Source organism: Littorina saxatilis, linkage group LG16 (genome assembly GCF_037325665.1).
Source record: "Littorina saxatilis isolate snail1 linkage group LG16, US_GU_Lsax_2.0, whole genome shotgun sequence".
Lineage (NCBI taxonomy): Eukaryota > Metazoa > Mollusca > Gastropoda > Littorinimorpha > Littorinidae > Littorina > Littorina saxatilis.
In genome coordinates, this window is record NC_090260.1 from 5,649,251 (window position 1) to 5,669,892 (window position 20,642).

Sequence of the window (20,642 nt, forward strand, 5' to 3'; positions counted from 1 at the left end):
ACTTTACTTCCGCCGCCACATTTCTGCAAAGATGCCGCCGAAGAAAAAGGTTTACGTGGGAAAAGGGCAGACACTTTTAAGTGGCTTTGTTAAAAAAAAAGGACGACACGGACAGTCAAGTTGCAGGGCCTTCGGCCCCGTCGGAGACTGAAGCCTCAGAAGGTGAGCCAATAGATCTACAACCTCAGGAACAGACGCAGGAAGAGACGCAAGAAACGAAAGTAGCTGTTCAAGCTCACTGAAAATGATCACGTGTGACATTCTGAAGTGTGTGAAAGATCACTTGTCACTTGTGACATTAATTCTGAAGCATAGTGTGTGTGTGTGTGTGTGTGTGTGTGTGTGTGTGTGTGTATGTGTGTGTGTGTGTATGAGTGTGCGTGTATGTGTGTGAGTGAGTGTGTGTGACAGATCACTTATGACATTCTGAAGCATGTGTCTGTGTGTGTGAAAGTAACCCTACTGAACACTGTTGCATTTAAAATATTAAAATAAATTTGGAACTGTTCGGTTTTTATTTGCCTTTATTCATATATTCTCAGTCATCTAAAAAGGTTAGGTGCCATGATTGGTTCGCTTGATCTGAATGTCCTATTGTTTTTTTGTAGTCAGGACATGATGTCCTATTAGTTTTTTGATTCAGGACATTTTGTCCTGTTGCCCTCCAGTCCTAGGAACATCACTGCAGGGAAACATATCTTATCACTCACATCGCTATACAACACTACACCAATAGACACAGTGACACACATCGCTATACAACACTACACCAATAGACACAGTGACACACATCGCTATACAACACTACACCAATAGACACAGTGACACACATCGCTATACAACACTACACCAATAGACACAGTGACACACACCGCTATACAACACTACACCAATAGACACAGTGACACACATCGCTATACAACACTACACCAATAGACACAGTGACACACATCGCTATACAACACTACACCAATAGACACCGTGACACACACCGCTATACAACACTACACCAATAGACACAGTGACACACATCGCTATACAACACTACACCAATAGACACCGTGACACACATCGCTATACAACACTACACCAATAGACACCGTGACACACACCGCTATACAACACTACACCAATAGACAGTGACACACACCGAGCACACACAACAACCCTATTCATGGTTGTGGTCTTGACGACGGGTCCCGTCACAGTCTGACACGGACCTCCGACGACACCGCTATTATATACCACAGCAGACATGCGCAATCAACACAAACACCCCCCTCTCTATTCATATATGTCACCCCCCACCACGAAATGAGTCGCATGTCGCCTTTCCATGATTCTCATATTTTTACATTTTCCTACAGAGTTTTTTTTATGCTCTATCCAGTGGTGAAAACCGTTCTAGAAAAGAGCAAAAACTGTTTGAGTTATAAGCTTGTGACTAAGGTGACCCTCACACTGTTATCAGACACCCCCCGGACTTATATTAAGCCTAGCGCAGAATCGAGCGAGGTGACATGCGACTCATTTCGTGGTGGAGGGTCACATATAGCCGTGTGTTGTTGACGACGAGTCTTCAAGAATTCAGACTGAGCTGTGACAACACCGCGACATGAACAGAGCAGACAGGCCCGTGCTAGCCCCGTGATACCTGAACTCAACACAGAGACACGTCGAATCACCTATAATTATAGACTGGGTGGCCGAGTGGTAACACACTTGCGCTCGGAAGCGAGAGGTTGCGAGTTCGACCCTGGGTCAGGGCGTTAGCAATTTTCTCCCCCCTTTCCTAACCTAGGTGGTGGGTTCAAGTGCTAGTCTTTCGGATGAGACGAAAAACCGAGGTCCCTTCGAGTACACTACATTGGGGTGTGCACGTTGAAGATCCCACGATTGACAAAAGGGTCTTGCCTGGCAAAATTGTATAGGCATAGATAAAAATGTCCACCAAAATACCCGTGTGACTTGGAATAATAGGCCGTGAATAGTAGGAAATGGCTGCGATCTGCTGGCCGATGTGAATGCGTGATGTATTGTGTAAAAATAAACAAGTCGCGTAAGGCGAAAATACAATATTTAGTCAAGTAGCTGCCCTTTTTCAGCAAGACCGTATACTCGTAGCATCGTCAGTCCACCGCTCATGGCAAAGGCAGTGAAATTGACAAGAAGAGCGGGGTAGTAGTTGCGCTAAGAAGGATAGCACGCTTTTCTGTACCTCTCTTTGTTTTAACTTTCTGAGCGTGTTTTTAATCCAAACATATCATATCTATATGTTTTTGGAATCAGGAACCGACAAGGAATAAGATGAAAGTGTTTTTAAATTGATTTCGAAAAAAAAAATTTTGATAATAATTTTTATATATTTAATTTTCAGAGCTTGTTTTTAATCCAAATATAACATATTTATATGTTTTTGGAATCAGCAATTGATGGAGAATAAGATAAACGTAAATTTGGATCGTTTTATAAATTTTTATTTTTTTTTACAATTTTCCGATTTTTAATGACCAAAGTCATAAATTAATTTTTAAGCCACCAAGCTGAAATGCAATACCGAACCCCGGGCTTCGTCGAAGATTACTTGACCAAAATTTCAACCAATTTGGTTGAAAAATGAGGGCGTGACAGTGCCGCCTCAACTTTCACGAAAAGCCGGATATGACGTCATCAAAGACATTTATCAAAAAAATTAAAAAAACGTATGGGAATTTCATACCCAGGAACTCTCATGTCAAATTTCATAAAGATCGGTCCAGTAGTTTAGTCTGAATCGCTCTACACACACACACACAGACACACACACAGACACACACACAGACACACGCACATACACCATACCCTCGTTTCGATTCCCCCTCGATGTTAAAATATTTAGTCAAAACTTGACTAAATATAAAAATAAATCCATCTCACATGGCATAAATAAATCCCTGCGCCTTGAATCCGTATGTTGAAATATGCGCGCGATAACAAGCTGCATAACATTTTTTTTTAAACAAAAACATGTGGTCAAAATAAATTCAGACAGAAACAAAAGTTTGGTCAGTTTTTCTTCTTCTTACTTAAGCGTTTATCGACATACCAAGCTGTTTGCTAATCGTTGCGGACATCTTAAAGACTTGACAAAACAAGAAATTCCTCTGATAGGAAAAACACCCCCATCAAGGGAAATAACCTTCTCAGTCGGTGGCAGTGAGAATGGTTATTTCCCTTTGACCAACGGGGGTGTCCGTCTATAAGTCGTTGTATAATTTTAATCCACCAATAACTCCCTAACCGTGTGTTTGACTGGTCCCAATTTTTGTAAGGACCGTCTCAGAAATGTATAGCACCTGTTCACCAAGTTTGGTGACGATCGGTCCGTTCATTCTTGAGATCTACTTGCGAACACAAACAAAGTACAAACACACAAACACATCGAGTGAAACCTATACACACCCCTATACCGGGGGTGTAAATACACCCACAATACCAGGGACAGGGTTAGTCCAGTCCTTCTAGTGACCCTAGTAGAAACTTTGTACACACACCCAAACGACTCTAGAAAATGATTACTTGTTCAATGAACAGCCGGGCAAACACAGCATGATAAATTCGTAAGCATACTTAAAAAAAGTCCACACAAACGGGTGGTCCAGAAATGCATATACCGGTATTTCAATTTGTATTATGTTTTCAAACCTTAAAATCTTTTATATTTGTTCTTAAATGTTTTAACATAGAGGGGGGAATCGAGACGAGGGTCGTGGTGTATGTGTGTGTGTGTGTGTGTGTGTGTGTGTGTGTGTGTGTGTGTGTGTGTGTGTCTGTCTGTCTGTGTGTGTGTGTGTCTGTCAGTATGTGTGTGTGTAGAGCGATTCAGACTAAACTACTTAACCGATCTTTATGAAATTTGACATGAGAGTTCCTGGGAATGATATCCCCGGACGTTTTTTTCTTTTTTTCGACAAATACCTTTGATGACGTCATATCCGGCTTTTTGTAAAAGTTGAGGCGGCACTGTCACACCCTCATTTTTCAATCAAATTGTTTGACATTTTGGCAAAGCAATCTTCGACGAAGGCCAGACCTTGGTATTGCATTTCAGTTTGGTGGCTTAAAAATTAATTGATGACTTTGGTCATGAAAAATCTGAAAATTGTTAAAAAAAAAAATAATAATAAAACGATCCAAATTTACGTTTATCTTATTTGTCATCATTTTCTGATTCCAAAAACATATAAATATGTTATATTTAGATTAAAAACAAGCTCTGAAAATTAAAAATAAAAAAATTATGATCAAAATTAAATTTCCGAAATCCTGTTAAAAACTATTTCATCTTATTCCTTGTCGGTTCCTGATTCCAAAAACATATAGATATGATATGTTTGGATTAAAAACACGCTCAGAAAGTTAAAACGAAGAGAGGTACAGTAAAGCGTGCTATGAAGCACAGCGCAACCGCTACCGCGCCAAACAGGAACGTCACTTTCACTGCCTTTTGCACTAGCGGCGGATTACGTTCAGTTTCATTCTGTGAGTTCCACAGCTTGACTAAAAGTAGTAATTTCGCCTTACGCGACTTGTTGTTTTTACATTTAGTCAAGTTTTGACTAAATTTTTAAAATAGAGGGGGAATCGAAACGAGGGTCGTGGTGTATGTGTGTGTGTGTGTGTGTGTGTGTGTGTGTGTGTGTGTGTGTGTGTGTGTGTGTGTGTGTGTGTGTGTGTGTGTGTGTGTGTGTGTGTGTGTGTGTGTGTGTGTGTGTGTGTGTGCGTGTGTGTGCGTGCGTGCGTGTGTGTGTGCGTGTAGAGCGATTCAGACCAAACTACTGGACCGATCTGTATGAAATTTAACATGAGAGTTCCTGGGTATAATATCCCCATACGTTTTTTTCATTTTTTGGATAAATGTCTTTGATGACGTCATGTCCGGCTTTTCGTGAAAGTTGAGGCGGCACTGTCACGCCCTCATTTTTCAACCAAATTGGTTGAAATTGTGGTCAAGTAATCTTCGACGAAGGCCGGACTTCGGAATTGCATTTCAGTTTGGTGGCTTAAAAATTAATTAATGACTTTGGTCATTAAAAACTGAAAATTGTAAAAAAAAATATCTTTTATATAAAACGATCCAAATTTACGTTCATCTTATTCTACATCATTTCCTGATTCCAAAAACATATAAATATGTTATATTTGGATTAAAAACAAGCTCTGAAAATTAAAAATATAAAAATTATTATCAAAATTAATTTGTCGAAATCGATTTAAAAACAATTTCATCTTATTCCTTGTCGGTTCCTGATTCCAAAAACATATAGATATGATAATATATTATGTTTGGATTAAAAACAAGCTCAGAAAGTGTAAACGAAGAGAGGTTCAGAAAAGCGTGCTATCCTTCTCAGCGCAACTACTAAACCGCTCTTCTTGTCAATTTCACTGCCTTTGCCATGAGCGGTGGACTGACGATGCTACGAGTATACGGTCTTGCTGAAAAAATTGCATTGCGTTCCGTTTCATTCTGTGAGTTCGACAGCTACTTGACTAAATGTTGTATTTTCGCCTTGCGCGACTTGTTTTAATCTAGAGAAGAGATTTGGGAACGTATGCAGAAATTAATCAGAATTACATGTATTCTGTTGTGTGAGCCAGCTGGCGTAATTGACTTCACACACATTGCGAGTTTGGTTGTAAGCACGGCGTGTCTATAGCAGTGACTTTGTGTCGTACAGAAAGGCTGCTCGACAGTCCCCTTTGTGTCTATAGCAGTGACTGTGTGTCTATAGCAGTCACTTTGTGTCTATAGCAGTGACTGTGTGTCTATAGCAGTCACTTTGTGTCTATAGCAGTGACTGTGTGTCTATAGCAGTGACTGTGTGTCTATAGCAGTGACTGTGTGTGTCTATAGCAGTGACTGTGTGTCTATAGCAGTGACTGTGTGTCTATAGCAGTGACTGTGTGTCTATAGCAGTGACTTTGTGTCTATAGCAGTGACTGTGTGTCTATAGCAGTGACTGTGTGTCTATAGCAGTGACTGTGTGTCTATAGCAGTGACTGTGTGTCTATAGCAGTGCCTGTGTGTCTATAGCAGTGACTGTGTGTCTATAGCAGTGACTGTGTGTCTATAGCAGTGATTTTGTGTCTATAGCAGTAACTGTGTGTCTATAGCAGTGACTCTGTGTCTATAGCAGTGACTCTGTGTCTATAGCAGTGACTTTGTGTCTATAGCAGGGACTGTCTGTCTATAGCAGTGTGTGCGCGCCTTCGTGAGCGAGGCTGGTACTACATATTGTTCATACGAAATGACAAACACAGGTTACAAGCGATAACGCGCAAAAGTACTGGTTTATTATTTTACATCTGACACTAAGGTATCAGTAATGCATATATAGTTACAGTACTACGTAATGAGATACTACGTATTGCGGTAAAAAACTTATGGACAGAAAGAAAAAGAGAAAAGAAAACAAATTATTAGACATGGCAAAAGTATCAAAAGCATTAACAAGACACGAGAAGTAAATACAAGAAAAATAAACAATCACAAGACAGGCGAAGACAAACAGACAAGAAAGTTACAATTACCAAACACTCGTTGGTTAGACGGTCCTTCAACAACAATAAAGAGTTACGTTCTGTACGTTCAACAACAATAAAGAATTACGTTCCGTACGTTCAACAATACCATAAGCACTAAGAATACTCAAGAAACTTAGCATACATACGTTTAAAACCAAAATGGCTACTTTCAGAAAAATACAAAACGTTGACTCATCAGGCCAGGAATACAAAGCAAACTGTCATACCAAAAAAAGTCTAACGACAACGTTCCTGCGTTAATCAAAGTCACAAACAAGATATTTACTCATCCACTTTCCCTCAATAACGTTACAAGAAATAAGCCCGTTTACAAACGATCACCACAGACCGCAAGCTTCTTTTACCTAAATTCTTTTAACGTAAGGCTGAAAAAGTCAGAGAAAACGTTTCACTTCGAACTTCGTTAACCACAGAAAACACAAGTTATCATAAACATTAGCGACTTTCTAGCGTCTACAAATCATTGCTGTACGTTCACAACACTAGAACAGTTGAACACACAATAAAGAAACACTACAACAAGTCAGACTTTCAACTCACGTTATACATAAACAACTCACAAAGTAATTACAAAATGGCGACCAAAACACAACACAAACAAGTAACAACAAAATTACCTTATGCGCTGTGTGGGTTGACCAGCAGTACCAAAACGTGTTGCCTCACAAACGAAGGGCACAAAACGATTCACACTTGAGAAACAACTGTCTCCAAGAACATTACGTTGACGTTAAAACATAAGAAACACTCCGTTGGTTCACTTGATAACCTTCATACGTTTACATCAAAACCAAACGCTTCCTAAAACCCTCAGATCGACTGACGAGACAGGAGTCAAGCAGCGGTATTTATGGAAACAAAAACCTAACATGGAATAGTTATTCAAAAGTCAAAGGTCACCGGATTGACCAACCAACAACATTCCTAAGACAGAATCGGGTGAAACTACTATTTTACAACCAATCAGTAACCGATCACGCACTCCGTGCATGCTCAAAACTTAAAACGGTATATTTAACAGAAAGAACATCAAGGAACTAGCTGACATCACAAAGCTAAAAACACGTGAGTCACACGTATTCTAAAACTTGCAACGCAGATTCGCAGGGCTCACCTCAAAATCAAGACACGAAAAAAAACACGTGAATCTCACGGTGTTCTAGAACTAAACGACGCAGTTTGTGACGCTCCGACCAAAACCAGGTCACAACAACTGAACAAGGAGCACGTGAATTACACGTAAAAATATTAACGCTCCACAAAACGGGTCACAACAAGAAAAACACGGTTTACTTCTTTTTACATCGTGCAATGGCTTGATCAAACGTAATTACAACAAAAAGTAGGTGAATGCATGCCACATCGGCATGCACACTCCCACCGGAAATTATATTAATATAATTTACTTCAAAAACCTTTGTACAAACATATTCCTTATATCAAAAGAAGAATAACGCAGATTTAGACATTTCCAATTTACAACTCAAAATCATTGTGTTGCAAAACATTTACACAGCACTATTACGGTTCAATCATTTTCAATGTTTCAACACATCTCGTTTCAACTAAATGCCGTTAGTCATTACTCGACGGCATAAAAAAAACCGCACCACTTAAACCATAAATGTCCGTTACATCATCTGATATAAAAACAAACAGCAACAATCTACAACTGTCAAATTGGAAAAACACTCCAAAGTTCAATGTTCTTTCAGTTCACTTACACAGCTTTGTCTTTGTGATTTTCACGATCTACTAACACAGTCATTTTGTGAATAGGTCGCTCTAATATGCGACTATCACCAGTGGGACGGCCGTGATTGTCTAGAGCCTTTGTTCCAACATGCACTTTCACTCGTCTGACCAGTCCATCAGATCCCGGCATCACTTCGACTACACGAGCCATGCACCACTCTGATCTGCACAAGTTCTGGTCATGCAAGACAACAACATCTCCCACCTGTACGTTTGCCTGGGGACGTTGCCAGACACGACGTTTCTGCAAAAGTGAAAGGTACTGGCTCTTCCATAGCAGCCAGAATTCGTCTGCCATCCGCTGGACACAGCGCCAACGTTTCCTGGCGTACAGGTCTGGATCTTCAAACACACCAGGGGGCGGAAGGATGGCACCTGACTTCATGGTAAGGACGTGGTTGGGGGTCAAAGGGCGTGGTCCATCTGCCGATTCCAATGACTCGACAGACAGTGGTCGACTGTTCACGATGGCCATCACCTCGTATAGGAACGTACGAAGTGATGAGGTAGTGAGACGCTGGCCTGATCTTCTGAGAAGACCATTCAGGATGCTGCGTACCGTTCGGATCTGACGCTCCCAAACGCCACCCATGTGACTAGCTGCAGGGGGGTTGAACTTGAACTCACATTTGCTTTCCAGCATCTTTGATGTCAGTCGTTCAGAGTCCATCTCCTTCCATGCCAGTTTGAACTCGTTGCATGCACCTACAAAGTTCGTTCCTTTGTCACACCAAATGCGTGATATGTTTCCTCGCATGGAGACAACAATGCGTAGGGCGTTGATGAAGGAATCACTTGACATGTCATCCAGGGTTTCAATGTGGATTGCCCTAGAGGCAAAACACGTCACGATCAGTCCGTACCTTTTCACCTCCCTACGTCCATCTTTGACGTGAAATGGGCCGAAACAGTCAATGCCACAGTACGTGAACGGTGGGGATGGGTCAAGGCGCTCTAGAGGGAGGTCGGCCATCTTCTGTCCAGCTGGCCCTGAGCGATGCCATCGGCAGTGAACACAGCGGCGCACCAACGAGGAGACGACGTGACGAATGCCAATGATCCAGAAACCGCTGGCTCGTACTTGGTTGATCGTGAACATTCTCCCTTGGTGGGCTATCGCAGCATGACAGTCCTGAGCCACCAGGAAAGAGAAGTGACTGTCTCGAGGTAGTAGTATGGGAAACTTGTCAACTGAAGAGGATGATGAATTTTGAGAGCGACCGTATACTCTCAGTATTCCATCAACGTCCTTGTGAGCGTTGAGTGCCTGAAGCTGGTTACGTAAAGAAGGCGTTGGGCGTTCAAAATGTTCTTTCTGAAGACATTCGATGAACTTCTTCTCAGTGACTTCAAGCACTTCAAGGGGAGACGACTGGTGCCCCTTAATGGCATTGCATTTGCGTACCAAAACAGCCATGGCTCTTATCAGAGATGTCTTGGAGGAGAATCGTCGGGCGATCTGCTCAAACGACTGAACAGACACTTCTTTAGAGGTAGTAGCCTTGCACACTTTCACCTCAACATCGTCATCTGGGATCTCGAAAAAGTCATCTGATTCCGGAAGGGACTGGCTCAAGAACGCGGGACCATGGAACCACTCTGATGTCATGAGGTCACTCACAGACAATCCCCGTGATGCATAATCAGCTGGGTTCTCCTTTGTAGAAACATGATTCCACTGACTGGCCTGTGAGAACTGACGTATTTGTTGGACTCTATTTGCGACAAAGACGTGAAAACGCTTGGACTCGTTCTTCAAATAAGCGAGTACAATCATAGAGTCAGTCCAAAAGAAATGTTCAATGCTCTCAAAGTCCAGTTCTTCTTGAAGAAATCTTGCCATCTTGACGGAAAGTACTGCTGCCGTTAGCTCCAGACGAGGGACAGTGACGTGTCGAAGCGGAGCCACGCGTGCTTTGGCGACTACAAGCGTACTGTGAATGTTGCCTAGATGATTCTCAAAGCGAAGGTACGAACACTGGCCGTATCCTGCTGTAGACGCGTCTGAGAAGTGATGTAGCTCTACATTCTTCACGGTGCCAAAGTCTGTAGGCAAGTAGTTCCTGGGTACCTTGACGCAACCCAGACGGGATAGATCCTTCAGCCACTCTTCCCAACGTTCTTGAAGCGATGGTGGCAGCGGATCGTCCCAGCCGAGCTCCTGGCGACATAGTTCCTGGAGGATCAATTTTCCAGTCAGCAAAAAGGGGGCCAGAAAACCAAGGGGGTCGTAGACTGATGCAATTGTAGAGAGAACTCCTCTTCTGTTCGAGGGACCCAGTCTGGGGTTGTCAGTGAAACCCAGCGTGTCATCATCAGTGCACCAGTGAAGGCCAAGAGTCCGCTCAATTTCTGGTGTGCTACAAGGGACTGCAAGTTCTGTGGCCTTGGTTGACGTAACTTCAGAGTCGGGGAAGTACTCTAAAAGTTCCTTTGAGTTGGAGACTATCTTGTGCAGCCTCAATTGTCCGTGTTCACAAATTTCTCTAGCCTTCATGAGCACATCTGCTGCTTCTTCAACAGAGTCTTTGGCTTGAAGTCCATCATCGACATAAAAGTCACGCTGCAGAAAGGCTGATGCCTTGGCGCTGATTGTGGCGTTGTCCTTTGCCACCTGCTTGAGGCCGAAGTTTGCGCAGCCTGGAGACGATGTAGCTCCGAAAATGTGCACCTTCATGCGGTAGTCAAGCGGCTGGCCACTCGTATCACCGTCCTTCCACCAAAGGAAGCGCAGAAAGTCTCGATGGGGCTCGGAGACGTGAAACTGGTGGTACATTTTTTCCACGTCACAGGAAAATGCTATGGGACCCTTGCGGAAACGACAGAGAACGCCGGAAAGGGAGCTGATTAGGTCTGGGCCTTGTAGGAGAAGATCGTTCAAGGACGTGCCTAGGTGACGTGCACTACAGTCAAAAACCACACGAATCTTTCCTGGCTTCTTGTCGTTGTACACGCCGTGATGTGGGATGTACCAGCGATTTGGGACCTCGACTTCGTTCTTGGGAATCAGTTCAGCGTCACCTCGCTCCAAAATCACGTTCATGAACTTGATATAGTCTTCACGGTACCCAGGCTTCTTCTCAAACTGGCGTTTCAGTCCCATGAGACGCTTGACTGCGGCACCTCTGTTGTCAGGAAGAGACGGTTGTTCTGGCCGAAAAGGCAGAGGCATCTCGTAGTGACCAGCTTCGTTGACCTTCACGTTCTCCTTCACGATCTTCATGAACTTCAAATCATCTTGAGACATGGATCCTGTGTCACTATCAGCAAAGTCTCTCTCCATAACGTGTAGTAGGTCAGTACACGATACCTCATCCACCTGTATTTTGTAGACATGAGCTGCACTTTCTTCTTTTCTTGATCCTGGCTTGACGACTACGTGCATGGACGAGCCTACACCATCAAAGGCGACGGAATGCGGTGACTTGCCGACGATGCTCCAACCTAACTTAGTCTCTACTGCAAATGGCAGTCCTTGGACAACGTTTAGGGGCATGAGGGCTTCAGCGCAGTCATAGCCGATGAGGAGGCCTGCTTCGCAATCAGGGTACAAGGGGGGCAGTTTTGGGGACAGGTGTTGGAGATGTGGGTAAACTTTGACAGTCTCTGAGGTGGGGATTTGCGTGGGGTCAACGGACAGGTAAGGTCGTGAGATGGCAGAAGGGAGCCTGACAAACTCACTGGAGGTAGGAGAGCGGACACGCAATCCAGAGTACTTCCTGCCGGAGACCACAGCATTGTCCTCAGTCAGTGTGGAGACCCTGAGTGTAGTCGGCTGCGATTTGGCTTTAACTTCTTCAGCCACTGACTGCACTACAAAAGTGGCGTTGGACATAGTGTCCAGTAGTGCGTACGTCAGCACCTCTACGTTGGGGTTAGAGTCACTGGAAACGAGAACGGGAACGATCATAGACGTGAAACCGATGCTGTTTTCCTCGCTGGCCTTAAGAGCAGACACCGTAGGGGTCGACGATGACAGTGGCTCTTGAACGTCAGCAGCAGAGGTACGGTAATTGTTCTTGTGTTCACTCGCCCCTTTGTTTTCACTCATACTGTTCTGATATTTGAAATTGTCATCGTGAAGACAAGTGGGATGAGCCTTCTTGCACTTCTTGCACGTCTGTTTCTGCTTACATTGATGGCTCTGGTGATCCTTGCTTCTCAGACATCCGTAGCAGATACGGTTCTTGAACAGAAAATCTCGTATCTCAACCAGAGGCTTCACTATGAGTTCCTTACATGTCCCAGCGTCATGGTCCGGAAGTTGACAGTGCAGACATGCGGTGACATCCTCTGTCAGGGTTGACAGGTTCGTTGTGAACTTTCTTGGTGTCCCCGATGCACTTGTCAAGCCGAAAACAGGGTCGTTAGAAATGTCTGCTTCGAGGGTAACGAACGACACGAGTTCATTGAACAGAGGATACCTCTTCTTTTCAACCTTAGTTCGAGCAACTGTTCTAGACCATCTGTGACTCATCCAGTCTGGGAGCTTTCCGACGATCTTCCGTAAGTACTGGGCATCATCCAGGATGCTCAGTCCACCAACTTCCTGGGCAGCAACGGAACATTGCTGCAAGAAATCGGCCAGACTTCTGAGTCCCTTGGGATCTTTGCTTTTGACTGGGGTCCATTCGTCCAGCTTGGTCCGGAAAGCTTGCGAAACGACGTATGAGTTGCCGAACCGATTTTCCAGCACTTCCATGGCTCTCTCGTAGGCATCACCTTCTCTCAGCAGAAAGAAGCCGGTCACGGCCTCCTTTGCTTGACCTCCGATGTACCGTTGCAGATACAATAACTTCTCACTGCTGGTTATGTTCTGTCTCTCGATGAGGAACGAAAACGACGACCTCCAAATTGGATATTGGAGAGGGTCACCAACAAAAATGCACGGCTCCTGCATCGGCAAACGGTTGATCATCAGAGCGTCTGATAGGGTTTTGGCGAGAGAGTCCATAGGAGTGTCCTGCTTGGCAGGAGTAGCAAGTGGACGTTGGTAGTACGCAGACGGGGGGTAGGAGGCAAATGGACGATCTGCATGACATTCCTTGTCAAAGTTCATGTACGCAGGGGGCCTTGCGTTTTCGTTTCCCCAAATAACTTTGGGGGTGGTCTGATGTGGGTCCAGGAATGTGGGCACGAAAGGCTCTGGTTTGGGATGTAGGTGGGTATCATAGGGGAAACAGGGTGGGGTAACTTGAAAACGTCTGTGGTCCATGCGTTGGTGACGTTCTTCTGGGAAGTAGGTGTGTCGTTCTTGCGTCTCATCACCTTCCCTTGTCTCTGGTAGGTGATAGGACCAGCCTGTGTGGTCGAGACCAGGCGGGCGAGAGCCTGTGACGCTTGTCGTTGAGTGTCCAACGTTGTGCAGAGGCGGCTGACCAGCGTACGCACCGAGAGGGTGCTGCAGTGTGGTCAGCAGCGCTGTAGGCCGCATGGAGGATGTAGTACCAGCCTCGCTCACGAAGGCGCGCACACAGTGACTGTGTGTCTATAGCAGTGACTGTGTGTCTATAGCAGTGACTTTGTGTCTATAGCAGTGACTGTGTCTATAGCAGTGACTTTGTGTCTATAGCAGTGACTGTATGTCTATAGCAGTGACTGTGTGTCTATAGCAGTGACTGTAGTCTGTGTGTCTATAGCAGTGATTGTGTGTCTATAGCAGTGACTGTGTGTCTATAGCAGTGACTGTGTGTCTATAGCAGTGACTGTGTGTCTATAGCAGTGACTCTGTGTCTATAGCAGTGACTGTGTGTCTATAACAGTGACTGTGTGTCTATAACAGTGACTTTGTGTCTATAGCAGTGACTGTGTGTCTATAGCAGTGACTCTGTGTCTATAGCAGTGACTGTGTGTCTATAGCAGTGACTGTGTGTCTATAGCAGTGACTGTGTGTCTATAGCAGTGACTGTGTGTCTATAGCAGTGACTGTGTGTCTATAGCAGTGACTGTGTGTCTATAGCAGTGACTGTGTGTCTATAGCAGTGACTGTGTGTCTATAGCAGTGATTTTGTGTCTATAGCAGTGATTTTGTGTCTATAACAGTGACTGTGTGTCTATAGCAGTGACTGTGTGTCTATAGTAGTGACTGTGTGTCTATAGCAGTGACTGTGTGTCTATAGCAGTGACTGTGTGTCTATAGCAGTGACTTTGTGTCTATAGCAGTGACTTTGTGTTTACAGCAGTGACTTTGTGTCTATAGCAGTGACTGTGTGTCTATAGCAGTGACTGTGTGTCTATAGCAGTGACTGTGTGTCTATAGCAGTGACTCTGTGTCTATAGCAGTGACTGTGTGTCTATAGCAGTGACTGTGTGTCTATAGCAGTGACTCTGTGTCTATAGCAGTGACTCTGTGTCTATAACAGTGACTGTGTGTCTATAGCAGTGACTGTGTGTCTATAGCAGTGACTGTGTGTCTTTTGCAGTGACTGTGTGTCTATAGCAGTGACTGTGTGTCTATAACAGTGAATGTGTGTCTATAGCAGTGATTTTGTGTCTATAGCAGTGACTGTGTCTATAGCAGTGACTGTGTGTCTATAACAGTGAATGTGTGTCTATAGCAGTGATTTTGTGTCTATAGCAGTGATTTTGTGTCTATAACAGTGACTGTGTGTCTATAGCAGTGACTCTGTGTCTATAGCAGTGACTCTGTGTCTATAACAGTGACTGTGTGTCTATAGCAGTGACTGTGTGTCTATAGCAGTGACTCTGTGTCCTACAGACAGCCTGCAGGACAGTCCCCTGTGTGTCTTTTGTAAACATGAAAATGAAACAATTTCCCATTTATTTTGGTACTGCCCGTTTTGTCGGACATTCTGGACTAATTTGGAAGATGTGTTAAATAGAAGTTGTATTCACCGCGCAAATGTTCTTTTTACAGAAGAATTTATTCTGTTTGGTTGTATGAAACATGTTAGATGTGGTTTTAGATTTTATTATTTTGTTTGCAAAGGTTTATATTGATAAGAGTAAGTTACAAGAGACATATTACACGAGACAAGGCCACTGTTAGAAATATGTTTAAGGAATTTGAAATAGAAAAAAATATTCCAGTTTCAATGCTGGTAACATTAAAAAAAAAAAAAAATATGTTCCTCATATTTTGTTTGTTTGTTTGCTTAACGCCCAGCCGACCACGAAGGGCCATATCAGGGCGGTGCTGCTTTGACATATAACGTGCGCCACACACACGACAGAAGTCGCAGCACAGGCTTCATGTCTCACCCAGTCACATTATTCTGACACCGCACCAACCAGTCCTAGCACTAACCCCATAATGCCAGACGCCAGGCGGAGCAGCCAATAGATTGCCAATTTTAAAGTCTTAGGTATGACCCGGCCGGGGTTCGAACCCACGACCTTCCGATCACGGGGCGGACGCCTTACCACTAGGCCAACCGTGGTCCTCATATGAAGAGTTGGTTAGGTAATACGGTGTAGAGAAGTGATGATTATTGTGTGTGTCTTTGTGTGTTTTTGTTTTTTCTTTGACTGTATTAGTATTGTCTTTTTAATCAGGTAGAACGTTCATAATGTCCACATTCTTTGCATGTATTGTTCTTGTTGGAAAACACACAAAAAGACTTTAGCGTCCACATCTTCTCGATGGTGTCTACTGGTGCCGCTTTCATTGGCACCAGTGATGATGAACCTGTGAACGTGTGTGTATATTCCGAGGAGGTTAACACGCCGAATAAGGTTGTATGCAGTGTGTGACAAGGGTCTCGTCGGCATAGACGGCAATTACAGAAACTGTGTGTGTGTGCACAGAATTAAATGCGTTCTTTTCTGGAGTGTATGTTACAATGCGGAAACAATAGAAAAGAAAGGAAGAAAGGCTGCTGGAGGCCTTGCCGTGGGTAAGTTGGAGTCTTCCTGGACAGACTTCGGGCAAAATGTTCACCAACATGTGTTTGGAATTCAACATTGACGTTTAAGCAATGAAGCCTACTATGCCACAGCTATTCTAATTCAACATTTTTGTCTGAACATTGATTAACAATTTATGTACTGAAGCAAAAACCACCCAAAAAACCCCAAAAAAACCACCTAAAAAAGTGACCCAAATAAAATCAAGAGGGACAAGGCTCAGAACGCCGGTTGTATAGTTTATCGTGAGACACTCAGCAACTTTCCCAAACCATTCATATGCACGCGTGTCAATGTACACACAATGGCCATTGTGCCGTGTTGAAAAGAGTGTTGAAGAAGGCCCAGTGCGGCTTTAATAACTGCACACCAATGGTTTCTTTGCCACTTCTGGTGGAGTGACTTCAGGGCCATAGAGCATTGTGTGATCGCTCCACGCAGACCAACACTGGGCGTTAGGTTTGATAAAGACAGGAACATGTCAAGACCCGGGCGGGCTGTGGCCATTTTCACACCGTGTGCGTCACAAGAAGATATCATATCATATCATATATTATTATATCATATTATATCATATCATATCACATCATATCATATATTATATCATATCATATCATATCATCTCATCTCATCTCATCTCATCTCATCTCATCTCATCTCATCTCATCTCATCTCATCTCCTCACCTCACCTCACCTCACCTCACCTCACCTCACCTCACCTCACCTCACCTCACCTCACCTCACCCTCACCCTCACCCTCAACCTCACCCTCAACCTCACCCTCACCCTCACCCTCACCCTCACCCTCACCCTCAACCTCACCCTCACCCTCACCCTCACCCTCAACCTCACCCTCACCCTCACCCTCACCCTCACCTCAACCTCACCCTCAACCTCACCCTCAACCTCACCCTCACCCTCACCCTCACCCTCACCCTCAACCTCACCCTCAACCTCACCCTCACCCTCACCCTCACCCTCACCCTCACCCTCACCTCACCCTCACCCTCACCCTCACCCTCAACCTCACCCTCAACCTCACCCTCAACCTCACCTCACGGGGGTGTATTGTTGATATTTGTAGATAATAGACTCTGCATTTTAATGGTCAAATAGCGATTTCGGTATAATAATGTAGACAAGGACCTTTAATACCCAATTCTGTTCAACATTTATTGCTCTATCATTATTTACGAAATATATACCTAAAATCTTATAGTATGTTGGTTATGATTGGTCATAGTATGTTTGTTTATGTTTGGTCGTTATCTTTGCCTGTGCGTGTATTGTATGTTTGGTCGTTTTCTTTGCCTGTGCATGTATAGTTTGTTGGTTATGTTTGGTCGGTTTCTTTGCCTGTGCGTGTATAGTATGCTTGGTCGATGTATGTATTGTAAAGCGCTAAGAGTAGACATTTTTCTAGAATAGCGCTATAAAAGTTTGCATTATTATTATTACTCTTAATCTTCTCTGTGCACTCAAAGGGCAACTTTTGCTGACCACAATGCTGTCCAATGTTCATTATTTTGGTTTTATTTACATTCAGGGTCAGTCATGAAAACTTTGCAAACTTTATTATTATATCTTTAACTTTAAAAACATCACCACTGTTCTGTAAAAATATTGTTGTATCGTCTGCTAACTGTTTAATTTTTAGGGCACTCTCCTCGCCCACCTTTGAGGGAAATTCAACACCCGTTATATCACTTTTCCTAATTTTAATGGCAAGTATAATGGAAAACCTTGTCTTATACCACACTTCAAGGGAAACGGTTCTGAAATCCACCCTCCGTGATTAATACTACTAAAAGTATCCGTCATTAAAAGCTTAACCCATTTTTGAAAATCTTCACCAAAACCATATGATCTAAATGCTTCTATCATAAATTCCTTATAAATGGAATCAAACGCTTTACGATAGTCAAGGGCCAATATAAACCCAGACTTATCCGTTCGATTTAAATACTCTATTACGTCATCTATTGTACGAATCACGGTTCCAATATTCCTTCCTTTTATGTAACTAACTTGATCTTCATTTACTAACTTACAAATAACCGAACTCAATCTCTGATTTGAAACCTTTGCCAACATCTTATAATCTGTATTAAGTAGGGTAATTGGACGCCAATTATTAAGGTCTTCCCTGGGTAATTCTGTACTTTTTTGTAATAACATAATTATTCCTTGTTTTTGCGTAAAAGACAAATTATTATTACGAACAGCTTCATTAAACGAGTCTGTAATCATGCTCTTTAATCTATTCCAAACCATTTTAATAAACTCTGTGGTGAGTCCGTCACTTCCAGGTGATGAACCATTTTTCATCATTTTTAATGCTGCTGCCACCTCTGCTTCCGTCAACATCCCTTCACATACATTACTATCTTAGTCCGTTAATTTAACCAATTCTTCTTCATCACAAAATTCCTTTGCTTCTGCCCTGATGCGTTCCTGACTTTCTGGACTTTTATTTATTTATTTATTTTATTTATTTTATTTATTTTATTTATTTTATTTATTTACGAGGATTTATATCGCGCACGTATCTCACCACACAAGGCGACTCAAGGCGCATGTTACCTATTAATGCCGTGTGAGATGGAATTTTTTTTACACAATATATCACGCATTCACATCGGCCAGTAGATCGACTGCCTTTAGGCGCTGCATCCACCTTTCACGGCCTATTATTCCCAAATTTACCATACAAACATTTATAATACTGCACTTGTTCATTCAACACAAGAAATTGATCATCAACAATATCACCATTACTTGCCCTCACATGTGTCATCACATTATTTTGGGCTTGTACTTTTTCCAAATTCAAAACATATTTCGTATTTCTTTCCCCTTCTTCTACCCCCTCTCTCTCTCTCTCTCTCTCTCTCTCTCTCTCTCTCTCTCTCTCTCTCTCTCTCTCTCTCTCTCTCTCTCTCTCTCTCTCTCTCTCTCTCTCTCTCTCTCTCTCTCTCTCTCTCTCTCTCCTCTCTCTCTCTCTCTCTCTCTCTCTCTCTCTCTCTCTCTCTCTCTCTCTCTCTCTCTCTCAGCGACTGCTGATTTCAATCGTTTATCAAAACATTCTCCACTGATGGGTAACGCCGGGGAATGAGCTGGGGCTGGTGTTGTTTGGTGGAATGCCAGACACATGGCTTTCACCGGACAAAGGGGGTGGGGGTGTATAGTTGGCAACATCACCTCAAATTCCCGCTCTTGAAATTGAATAGTCTTTGACCAACACACTTTAATTGTCATCGACCTATCCCCGTTGATGACAAAGGCTGTCCTTGAAAAACGTTTATCGATATGTAGATGATCTCATTCATTGGACGGAGTATAACCACATGAGTCTTCACCCTAAAAAGACCAAATACATGTTAATAACAACAAGACAAAAGAGACAAAACATACGAAACAATCCTCATTCCATATTAATTGGTAACGACGCAATAGAGGAGGTAGGAGATCATAAAGTTTTGGGAGTAAATATCGATAATAATTTGTCTTGGGCCCATCATGTTCGGTCGGTATGTAAAACAATGTCCAGAAAAATATATCAGTTAAATAGAATTAAACACTTTCTAGATCAGCACTCAAGGTTATTATACTTTAACGCATATATACAAACCATCACAGATTATTGTTCAACCATCTGGGACTCTGCCAGTGCTAATATTTTAAAACCATTGTATAGTTTACATAGGCGAGCGCTGAAACTAATTTTACTGAAACAATCCAGTCTTGTATCTGATGATTATAAGAAACTTAAGATTCTCCCACTAAAACAAAGATTTAAATTTAATGAAGGCGTGCTCCTTCACAAAATACTTTCCGGCCGTGCACCACGAACTTTCGTTGCAAACTTTAAAGTGAAACCAAACCGAAAGTTTAACGTCCCAATTCCAAGGATAGATCTCTTCAAATCAAGCTTAGCCTATTCTGGTAGCGTCCTGTGGAATTCTCTCCCGGAATTTGTGAGAGTCCCAATGAGTCTCAATACTTTCAAAAAACACCTTTCACTGTATTTAATGTTAAATTACGAAAAATCACAGTGATGGAAGACTTCGTTTGGTTATATTTTCATTTGTTCAAAGCATCAGTGTGCATTATATCCACACAAAAACACTCAAATTAATAACACATTTACTCATGCATGTGTATTCAGCATTGTTTTCACTACGTTACATAAATTATACGACGCTTTATATTTGTGTATAATATGTAATGTGTAAATATTCATATGTTGTTGTTTTTCTCTACCTTTTTTTCTACGTTAATATCCGTGTAAATATGTGATTAGATTAGTCCCCTCTCTGGGCGAGGGCTGGTTGAAAAAAAGCTCGTTGTATTGCTTACGCCACAACCCTCGAAAAATAAAATTTGATTTGATTTGATTTGATTTGATTTGATCTCTCTCTCTTCTCTCTCT

General features: G+C 42.9%; 1 protein-coding gene across 1 annotated transcript in view; it reads right to left on the reverse strand.

The window, feature by feature from the left end:
* LOC138950247 (uncharacterized) overlaps positions 1-20,642 on the reverse strand; it is a 796,434-nt gene that overhangs the window by 722,322 nt on the left and 53,470 nt on the right. The gene's annotated exons all lie outside the window — the stretch shown is intronic.